The sequence below is a fragment of the Macaca mulatta genome, chromosome 5 (assembly GCF_049350105.2).
Source record: "Macaca mulatta isolate MMU2019108-1 chromosome 5, T2T-MMU8v2.0, whole genome shotgun sequence".
NCBI classification, from domain to species: domain Eukaryota; kingdom Metazoa; phylum Chordata; class Mammalia; order Primates; family Cercopithecidae; genus Macaca; species Macaca mulatta.
In genome coordinates this window covers 142690780-142702484 of record NC_133410.1, presented here as the reverse complement: position 1 = coordinate 142702484, position 11705 = coordinate 142690780, and the positions used below count along the sequence as shown (strand labels likewise).

Below are 11705 nucleotides of genomic sequence, written 5' to 3'. Positions count from 1 at the left end.
GGTAAACCAGGGACCGTGGGAGGGGACAGGCTCTCTAGTGTGAGGAGGATGGTGTGCTCTTGTATTTAATGGAGAGATGTGATTAGCTTATTTGAATCATTTTGTAGACCATCAGAGAATTGAGATCCACTACTCAAGGAAAAGCAGAAATTGCATTTGGTCCCCTGGATAAGGAGGGTTGTTTGACTAGGAAACCTTAGTCATGTGGGCAGAAGGAGAGGGGTACGGGGGCTAGGCCATTTGAGGCCCTTTCAATTTTACCAGGTATCAATGCAGCACATAATATTGAGCCTTAACTTTAGTCCTTATACCACACAAATCCAGATATACAAACTAATTTATTCTAGCTGGTATTATCTTCACATGGAGATGAGCAGATTGAGGTCTTACCTTTGGTTACACTTTTCAGTAACCACAAGCAAGGCATATTAAATATAATTTTATTGAAATTTTTCTCCTGTAGGATTAATTTATTCTTACATATTAAAATAGTTTATAAGTAATGTTTTCTCACTCTTTGTTAATTTTTACAAATGTGATTGAAATATTCCTGAGTGTACAGAAAACTGCTGACTGACAGCTGTTGAAAGCTGTCTATCAAGGTGAAGTCAAAAAATAAAATACGTAAGCCAAAAAAAAAAAAAAAATTCTCAGATGCACATTAGTTATCAAAATGAATTATATGCAAGCACTGAAGGAAAAGTTCCCAATATTCACAACTATTCTCTGAAAACCATTCAATGAATAAAAGTACCTGTGAAATTGCTGAATCTCTAGAGGAACTGAATACAAATAAAAGATTTATGCCATTTTCAGCGTACTACAGAAACATAGTAGAAAATAAAGTTTACATAATTGAAATTTGGATGATACAGTGAATAGTCAGGGGAAAATAGTAGGAAATCTACATACTTTGTAAATTGATAAAACAATGTGGTAACAATAAAATGAATATTGAACATACATAAGTAAAATCCATTGGGAATAGTAATGAAATATTTAGATCATTTTTATTTTTGTCATACTCAAAAGTCAAATGTCATTCAGATTAAATTGATTGCTATTTTGATGGATTAAATCTTAAAAAGTTAACCAATATGCAAAATGAACAACAAAAACATAACATTTACAATGGGGAAATTAATTTAAGGATATAGAGTAATACAACAAATCTCAAATGGTAGAAACATAAAACATATATGGAATTATCATCTCTGTATTTAAAAATTGTAACAGGGCCATATACTGAATCAGACATTTAATAATTATCATACATAGAATTATTATATATGTAATTAGCTTCAAATGATTTATCTTGATCTTTCATTCACTCAGATAGTCCTTCTGTCACTATTTCATGACTGATCTACCACACAAAATCATTCTGCTAAGAAAATAACACAAAACAGTTGCAAACATAACAGATGAGGTTTCTGCTTTCATAAAATATACAATATAATGTGGAATTTCTGGCTGTAGTTCTAGCAGTCAGACATTCCGTAGCTGAAATTTGAGGTTATATATTGTTTCTGTCTCGAAGAGTGCTATGCAGTACACCTTTCTGTGATGATGGGGATACTCTATATCTATTCTGTCTGCCAATATTAAGTAATAGAAATGTGGCTAGTGAGACTAATTTTTATTTAATTTGAATTAATTTCATTTAAACTTAAATAGCCACATATGGCTAGTGGCTACCACATTGGCCTGAGCGGCAGAACTATTGTAAATATCAAATGTACATAAAGCAGTTAATATAGTGCTTAGCACATAGTGAGTGCTTAATATCAAGTAGTTATTAACATCAATGATAATGATGACAATATAGGTTCCCTGGGAAAGAGATCTGTCATGTTTGGGGCTACATTTTCCCTTTGATCTGATTCACATCAAACATAATTCTTAGACATATTCTGTTGTTCAAGCAGTTTATTATGGCAGCAGTTTTACAAGATGTATAGTAGGAGTGGGCTGATGTCACAAGCCAGATGTAGTCAGGGGCCAGATGATGCGAGGGTCTCCATTTGGACACAATCTCAGAGTTTGTCTTGAGAGTACACATTATTATACCGGTATTCAGTCTGTGTCAGGTAGCAGGTGCTTAAACATCTCTTCCGTATTATTAATATGTTCAATAACTATTAGAACTATTAGATATGGGTCATGTTTTGGCACAATTTTGTATGTGCTACATTTGGAATTCTTGTAAGAGTGAGCTTTGATTCTACGGTTTATGAGAGTTGCATCTGTGCTAAAGTGATCTTTTTCCCTGTAAATTCCTTGGTCAGGATTAGAAAGTCCCAGGTTAGGTTGCATCACACTGCTAAGTGACACATAGGATAGACTCTGTGAGATGTTTAAGTGGGCCTTATGTCTATCATTAATCTTATAGCCACAATATGCTTCTTATAGTATACTACAAAATCAAATAGTTTAAAAATGAGAAAAACTTTTTTCATATTTTGATACTAAAGTTCACTAATGAACTTATTTCTGAGTAATCATGAGATAAATATTACTTGGATGCTTATAGTCACGGTATTAAAATTTAATATACATTAAATGAGAATAAAGAAAAAAAAAAACACACAACTAAAACACAATAGTTAAGTAGCATCAATTTCTCAGAAAGGTGAGTTCAGATACAAATAACATTCAACGTAAGAAGCAGAACATGTATTGCCCAGATGGGACAGTTGAAGATTTGTTTCCAGTTCAAAACAAGGGACATCTACAAAACATCCTAGAATAGCAACGGAGTCCTTTATTTTTTTTTTCAGGCCACAGCACTGCAGATCACATGGTATAGTGATGCCATGCTAAGACACCTCTGCCATGTTATAAATATGTTCAATAACTATTAGAAATGGGTCATATTTGGCCATGATTTTGTATGTGCTAGATTTGGAATGTTTGGAAATTGTTGATATCTTGGTAATAATACTATATTTTCAAGTAAAAACATTGCAGAGAGTGAACACAAATTCAAAATAGCATGCTATCTAGACTGACTCATATTCTAACTAGAAATTATTCTTCACAAGAAGGTACACATTGGGAAAGGAATTACAGTAGTCCTAAAGCCTAGAGTGGTTGTGGATATAAGAAGTTACTTCATATAAAACTGTGATAAATATTAGTTATTTTTATTTTGTTGGTACCATCATAAAGTGCTGACTATCCAGACTCACATGATATACTAATCTTATTCAGCTTTGAGCTATACTACTAATTAACCAAATACATTAAAAGAGAACCATAACAATGCTACATCAATAATGGTGGGGCCTTGAGCTTGTCATAGACAGCTTCCTAAGGCTACTTTTCTCCACAGGACATATTTTGGGTTTACAGTACCAATTGTGTATGATACAAGTTATCATGGAGAGTCAATTAGTCTAGAATTTCTCCTTGTTCATATATTGCTACTAGTTCATGCTAGCAATATGTAGCATTGTTGTGGTTCCCTTTTAGGGTCCATGATTAATAGTATAGCTCAGAGCTGAATAAGATTAGTATATCATGTGAGTCTGCATATTCAGCACTTTATGATGGTATCAAAACATAAAAATGACTAATATTTGTCATAGTTTTATGTGAAGTAACTCATTTGCCCAATCATAGCTGGAAAAACTGCATGATTAACTTTGCATCAAAGCTATGAATTATAAGATCACAAACTGTGGTTTTATTTACAATAAACAGCCCTGACAGACCAGTATGCCCTGATGAAAATATGATTTAGATAGTAATTAGTTCACAGCAATACTTGGAAGGACTCCTACCCCATTTCACTACTGGATCTATATCTAATAAAAATTTTTGCACATTTTCACTGTGGGATGTTCACATTTATGAAAAACAGTATTATTCATAAGAGTCCCAAACTGACAACAAATTAAACATTGACCAGTAGTTGAATAGGTTAATGAGATATGGTATATTCCTTTAACAGAATGCTATGCAGCATGAAAAATGAATGAACTATGGCAACATGTTTTCAGTGGGTGAATCTCTGAATATATGAGTTTAAGAAATCAGACAAGAGCACACTTACTGTACAATTCTATTTATTAAAAAATTGAAAGCAGGCAAAATGAAACACTAACATACAGAGATGGATATTCAAGTGTAATCCTACAAAGCTACAAAGACGGATGTGAATACCGTAAGCCTTTATAGTGGTTTTCCTTAAGGAGAGTAATGGAATTATGTTTGATGGAAAGAAGTTGAATGTTTCTGGAGCTATCAAAATGTTTTGTTTCTTATCTTAGATAATGATGATATAGAAGTATTTTTTTGGGGGGGGGAGGTTGGGAGGAGTTATTTTTTAAAATGATGTGTGTCACTGAACTTATATTTTATTCAATTTTTTTTTTTTTTTTTTTTTTGAGACAGAGTTTCTCTCTGTTGCCCAGGCTGGAGTGCAGTGTCACAATCTCGGCTCACTGAAACCTCCTCCTCCCAGATTCAAGTGATTCTCCTGCCTCAGTCTCACAAGTAGCTGGGATTACGTGCATGTGCCACCACGCCCAGCTAATTTTTGTATTTTTGGTAGAGACGGGGTTTCACCATATTGGTCAGGCTGGTCTGAAAATCCTGACCTCAGGTGATCCACCTGCCTCAGCCTCCCAAAGTGCTGGGATTACAGTCATGACCCACCATGCCCAGCCTATTTGATTCTTCTCTATGTGGGTTTTACTACTCAATAAAAGAGTCATAGAAGTAATAGACTACATTTACATAAAGGAATGGGGCAAGGTACTTTTCTTTGTTCTTCAGAAAAATGAGTATTTATTATGCACTCAACTCAATAAAATGTTTAGTCAAATATCTCTGATTGATATGGAGGTTGTTTTTAAATTGATGATTGACTAGACAGGACGAAGGTTTGCACCGAAGAAAATGTGCAGATTATTTATTTGCATGTGTATGTGGTTTATTAAAATAACGATTGCTTTTGTAGTCTGAAAATAATCTATAGTAAAATATGTATAGGATTTTTAATTGGTAATTACTATAGAATTTTACGACTTATTTTTAAAGATAACATTGTTAGAGGAATACAGTGAGCATTATTGACTGCCTCCTCTTCATCTATTCCTGTGTCATTGTTTCCCAGCCTGTAGGATGAGTGGGTTTGATTCCATCTTCCATATCCAAGAATGGGTCATGATTGGCACCTCCTCTTGCAAAGGTTGTTGCTTCAAAAGCTGAACCTAAATTGTTCTAAATAAAATCAAGCCCAGAGGGTGGTAATTGTTGGAAGATATAAAATTTTTCCTTTTAGACAGTGTGGAAAATGAATGTAAAATCTTAAATAGTGGCATCGATTTCACTACTACAGGAAAAGCCAGCCTGTGGATGAAGTGGCAGAGCTGAGAGAGTTTCAGTGATATTGAGTGGTCACTTGATCTAAATTAATCCAGGCTCTTTAGTTATCTGTGAGATGGAAAAGCCCATCTTGGTGAACCCCATTCTTTGTGTGGATGTGAGGCAAGTACTTAACATCTGCTTTTGTCATTTCGAGTTGGGTTTCCTGTAGTTTACAACTGACCACATTTCACCTGAGATAATTAAGATTCGAATGGTGAACAGAACATTGTCTGTTATGCTTTGTTATGTTTTATATTGTAGATTTGTGAATCTTTAAATTGTTTAGGGAATGATAGAATTTTCAACAAACATTAGCTTTTATTCACATCTGAACAAAACCACAATGATGCAGGATGCTTAACAACTAAGCAAAAAGCTGATGTAAGGTAAATGCAATTCTATAACCTGCAGATTTTGACTTATTATGTCGTTAAACTATTGCAATTTTGCAAGAAAAAAAAATCTCTAAAAGGTAAATGTAAAATCCCTACTAATTCCAAATGGTCCCAAAAAACTAAATGATTTCTGCCCTGTGTAGTTGTTTATCACAATTTTATAAAATAGTATTTGTATTATGTGAAGCAAAATACACTTATTTATTCCTCCCAGCCTTGACATCTCAGATGCTATCATTTTAAAAATGTAACTATGTTTTCCAGCCCCAATTTATTCCCAACTTTCCTTCATACTTCCACTCATATGACTTAAGGGGAGACTGTCTCATTTGAGCTCACAACGATATTCTGGCAAAAATCTGATTGTTCAGCAAGTATCAGAGATTGCCTTAAGATACAGAGTTTAACAAGAATATATTCCAATTGCTGTCATTAAAATCAAATTCTTAACATTGGACATTGAAGGAAGACATAGAAGTAACTCTGGAAGTCAGGAAACAACAAAGTAACTATAGGCATAACCTTCTTGCAAAATGTGGGGAAGTATTGAAAACTGTGCTATCAAAAAAGACTCTAATATATTTCAGCAAAAATATGTGGCTCAATCTGAATTGAAAAATTAATTCTAGGATTTGTTAGATATGTTAATTGGTTCAAATCAAAATTAACATATGAAAAGGAAAGAAAGACACTGAAAATAGACTGTGAATTAAAGCAGCAAAAGAGGTAATAGAAATAAACCTTACATGTGACAGCCTGTCACCTCAATAAAATAAGGTTGTATGGCAAAAAGGCAGTCATTGCAAAAAACTATGACACTGATATCCAAGAGCAGCCTCAATGTTGGTCACATAGACACCTTCTTTACAAACATTCATGCCATTAATCTTCTTTCAAAAATCGCTGAGGTATAAACATCAGCTAGACTTGCATTAGCAAAGAATGCAAAAATGAATGTGCCAAACTCTTTCTTGCTGCTTCTATTTATACACATTATAATAAGTAGTGCCATATGAGAAAGGCCAGATGTACTGAATGCTTGCTTTTACCTGCCATATATGTAGAGCTTACAATATGTCTTAAAACATTTAGAAACTCATTTTTCTATATGTATTTTGTCTTGTGTTTGCTTTGTAAAGTCTTTCCTAGAATGGGAACAAAATGAGATTTACATTAGAGTAATCTTGTTTATTTATATATTATCATATAAGTCATTTATTACTCATGTAAACATATATTCATACCTATAGACCAAGATAGAGAGCTAATTTTTCTATATACAATTTAGAAAATCATAGCATGTCATAGAAAATACAATAAATACATGTTAATATAGTAAAGTTAGAGAAACATCTGTATATTCAAAGCAGTATGCAAAAGGCTAAAGAAGAATATAAATCCCTGCAATGATGCACATCATCTAGGAGTCCAAACAGAAGTAATAAAATGAAATCTTGGTGCTCTTGTTGGGGTGTAAGGAAAACATTATGGAGACAGGTAGGAGGAACTCTGACTTAATAAATGGCAAAACACTTTGTAGAATTTGTTAGGAGAGAAGAGGCAAGTACAATCCATTTAAAGGAAATAGTACATGGAATGGATCACTACATGTGCAGGGCACTCAAGTAGTTTCTTCTGGCAATGGTAGAGTTTGCTTAGGTAAGAATAGTAAGGTGATTCTGGACAGGTGTGCTGGACTCGATCACAAAGAGTTTTAAGTTTCCTGGAAAGTCTGAAAGATCAAAATAAGGTAAGACAAAGGTGAAAAGTGCACATCAAACTCTGACCTTAATAGCAGTGGTAAAGATTAAATGATGTAGTGCTAGAAAGTGTCAGAGAAACCATAGGGTATTAGTGTACATAGGGTATTATAAACATAGGGTATTAAACAACACTAACATCAAACAACATTTGAAGGGGATTGTTAATAAGTCAGTGGTAAGGGGATGAGATAAACAGAAATGTGTGGAGAAGGTATTTAGAATTTAATACTCACAGGTTTGCAGTAAGTTATATTTTGGAATCAAGAGACAGAAAGGCACTCTTAGACTGATAAAGGTCTTGACTCGAGTGCCTAAAGGATGATGGAATGATGGTAAGAAACACTGAATTTGAAATACTTTTAAAGGAATTAAAAAGAGCTTAGACTTTGGACACATTAATATTGAAATTGTTATGGGACATATGTGGTTGTGTCAGGTATTCAGTCAGTAGTTTCTGAAATTTGAGGAATAGATTTGGCTATCATGTACAGATACTGAAGTTGTTGCTATGTAAAAACAGGAAAGACCTTGTCATAGAAAACTGAAGATTCAGAACTATAACTTACGGAAATCTTTAGTGATTATAAAGCTAAATTTAGAGACTATGTAATGATTATAAAACTACATTTAGAGACTATGTAAAGATAGAGCATATAATGTCTATTATATAGATATCTCACGCAGTGAAATGACATTTAAAAAGGGAGAGAGAAAAGAAAGATATAGAAGAAGGTTATATATAAGGTTAAGAAAGATATAGAAGTAGTTACAGAACTACTGAAATATTTTAGATTTGGCCCAACCTTACATAACACAGTTGATGACTAAATTAACATTTTATTTCTATTATGTGACCTTTTCTTAAAATACCCCTATCTAAATCTGGTATTTTGTTTCTACTTCTCACTTTTTAAAGAACTTTTACACGGCAACAGACTCACAAAATCATTGATCAACTGTGGTAAGGATTGTAAGGTGAAAGCCCTAGAAGTCATGACTAGAAATGCTTAGCAGGACACTTGGCCTAAATCATTGAGAATGATTAGAATGTAAGTCTCTTAAGTCAAAAAGTTTGTTATCCTCTTTTATAAATTTTTGCTGTTATTTTCTTTGGCCTTTATTTGTTATCCGAAATTCCGTACCTGGGACATAGTATGCACTCAATAACAACCTGTGTTGGATTCTGCAAACTACCAATATTACATTCACTTTACTTTGTACATCATATTGTAATATACACAGAGATTATATATACTGTACTATATGATTGTTAGTTATATCCATTGAAATTGAATACACGTTATTACCTCTAATGTATTAAGCCAAACCATGTACAGATAAAGAGATTGGCCATGGTTACTTGACCATTGTTATCCTGATATTGATATTTATACATCCTAACAATATTCCTTAATATAATGGCCATCATGGACAGTACACTGTACTGTTTTTCTTCCTTTACAATAACAAATACTTATTAGAATATACAAAAGAAGCAAAGATACTACTTGTAATATAATAAAGTGGTATAAAATATCAAATGATGTTTTACAGGACATAATAAAAATGAGATTTTAAAAAGTTTTGTGAAATTTTAAAAAGCTCACACATAACTTATGAGATCTTTAAAAGTTGTATTAAATATATGAAAAAAGACTACGTATAAATTGATAAATTTGATATATTTGTGAATGAGAGAAGTCCATATAATGATCAATGCTTTATAATTTGGTTTATTAATTCAAAGGAACCCTAATGAAAATTCCAATAGGGAGGTGTCTATGTGTCTACCTGAGTCTGTGATGTATGAAAATCTAATTTTAAAATTCATATGAAAGAGTAAAGAAAAAACTGTCAACATAAATTAAAAGAATTCTATTGAAAAAATTTCTGTAAGACATAGATAGAAAGCAGTTTATACATTATAATATTGTCAGCGAATATACTCTAGTTTCTCTACAGATCGTATAAATCTTTCGCCTTTTACTAAAGATTTTCGTGGAGAGGAACAGTGATGAGTCTTTAGAAAATTTTTTGAGGCCTTGTGTTTCGCGAGGCTAAATTGTGAGTGTTGAAAATTAGGTTATTAGGCCGGGCGTGGTGGCTCAAGCCTGTAATCCCAGCACTTTGGGAGGCCGAGACGGGCGAATCACGAGGTCAGAAGATCGAGATCATCCTGGCTAACACGGTGAAACCCCGTCTCTACTAAAAAATACAAAAAACTAACCGGGCGAGGTGGCGGACGCCTGTAGTCCCAGCTACTCGGGAGGCTGAGGCAGGAGAATGGCGTGAACCTGGGTGGCGGAGCTTGCAGTGAGCCGAGATCTGGCCACTGCACTCCAGCCTGGGTGACAGAGCAAGACTCCGTCTCAAAAAAAAACAAAAACAAAAACAAAAACAAAACATATTGTCAGTGATTAAAAAATAGCAAAGAAATAGATAAGAAAGTCAAGAACTGGTCCGACATATATGGAAATAGACATGTTGATAAAAGTGGCATTACACTGAAGAAATTCATTACTTATAAAAGAAATAAAATATAGATACGTTCCTTACACTGTATATAAATGTACATCCTGTATGGATTATTGATATAAATGTAAAAGCTAAAACTCTAAAATGTAAACAAAGTACCACATTTCGTATGTGTGATTCTATTCCTCATGAACAAGTATTCATGCTGGCATGGGTGATAGTTATGAGTAGACTCAGAAACATGGACTTCTACTGACCAAGACCAATTTGGCTACATTCTTTTCTGAGTGGCCCATCTGCCAACATTAGATAGCAACTTTGTAATGCAAAAGAAAGTACAAATTTGTCAAACAAGAGGAATTCCTTTATATACCCAAACTTACATGTCTATGTAGTTGGTAGGCATGGCTGTCACAGTTTGAAATTCACACACACACAGAAAATCAAAGAAACAAAAAAGCTTGAAGTCAAGGGAAGACAATGAGAAATTATAGTAATCCCAGGCATTGAGATGCTCTGATATAAATTTGTACATCGGTACAACCTCTACAGAGAGATTTTTCCCAAAATCTACATGAATTCTGAACATACTTACCCTTAGACCCAGAAAAATATTGTTGATTTATACTTTACTGATAAACTTGTACGCATGTAAAATAACTTTTATCTGAGATTATTATTTGCAAGATTATCTGAAATATCATAGATAGGAATTAATCTAATTTACCCATCAAGAGAGACATTATTAAATAAATATGGTAAAATCAAACAATGGTATACTATGTACCTTTATAGAAGTCAGTCTTTTGTGTTATGAAGTGGAAATTTAAGATAAATTCTAAAGTGAAAAATAAGTACTGCATGAACAAAGCTTAATGTGTATTTGGGTAAAAATGTAAATAACCCATATTCACTTACATGTACAACAAATCATTTTAATAGAATTTTCAAGGGGCTAATTATATTGACTTTTCTCTCAAGAAAGAAAATGGGAGGTTAAAAGTAAATAGCCATAATGGAGTCTTAAACTTTTAGAATATTTTAAATATTGCCCTCTATCAAAATATTATCTAATAACATAGTAAGTTAACTAAAAATTGTTCATGGAGGTAGAGAAGAGATGGGAGGCAATAAAGACGGTATTTAAAAATAAAATGGAAAGTATACGCTCTATGACCCAGGTATCCCTTAATACCCTTGAGAATACTGGTCAGAGAGGAAGACAAGTTGTGAAGAATGCATATTATGGAATGGTCTTCTGCATTTAGAGAAGAAAAAAAAATACTGGATCTACATTCAGCAAATTGGTCTTTAAAACATGCTATGAAGAAGAGAAAGAAAATTGCATCTAAAGCATAATGGCATTTTCATAAATTCAAAATTTATGCATAAAAAGCAACATTAAATATCCTACAAGGATATATATTAATACTTATCAAAGAATAGATACCAAATACTTTAGCTATCTAAGAAGAAAGGGTAGTATTAGTAATGTTTTGGTGCAAAAATAATTACCCCAACATGGGCCAGGAGCGGTGGCTCACGCCTGTAATCCCAGCGCTTTGGGAGGCAGAGGCGGGCGGATCACGAGGTCAAGAGACGGAGACTATCCTGGCTAACATGGTGAAAACCCGTCTCTACTAAAAATACAAAAAAAAAAAAAAAAAAAAAAAATCAGCTGGGCTAATTAGCTACT

The 11705-nt window shown here is 33.4% G+C and overlaps 1 non-coding gene across 1 annotated transcript; it reads left to right on the top strand.

Moving 5' to 3' along the window:
* The first annotated feature begins 9476 nt into the window (after nt 1–9476).
* On the top strand, nt 9477–9593 carry LOC114678636 (U5 spliceosomal RNA). The gene has a single exon (XR_003730051.2). It is a non-coding gene; the product is annotated as a U5 spliceosomal RNA (small nuclear RNA).
* The last annotated feature ends 2112 nt before the right edge of the window (nt 9594–11705 follow it).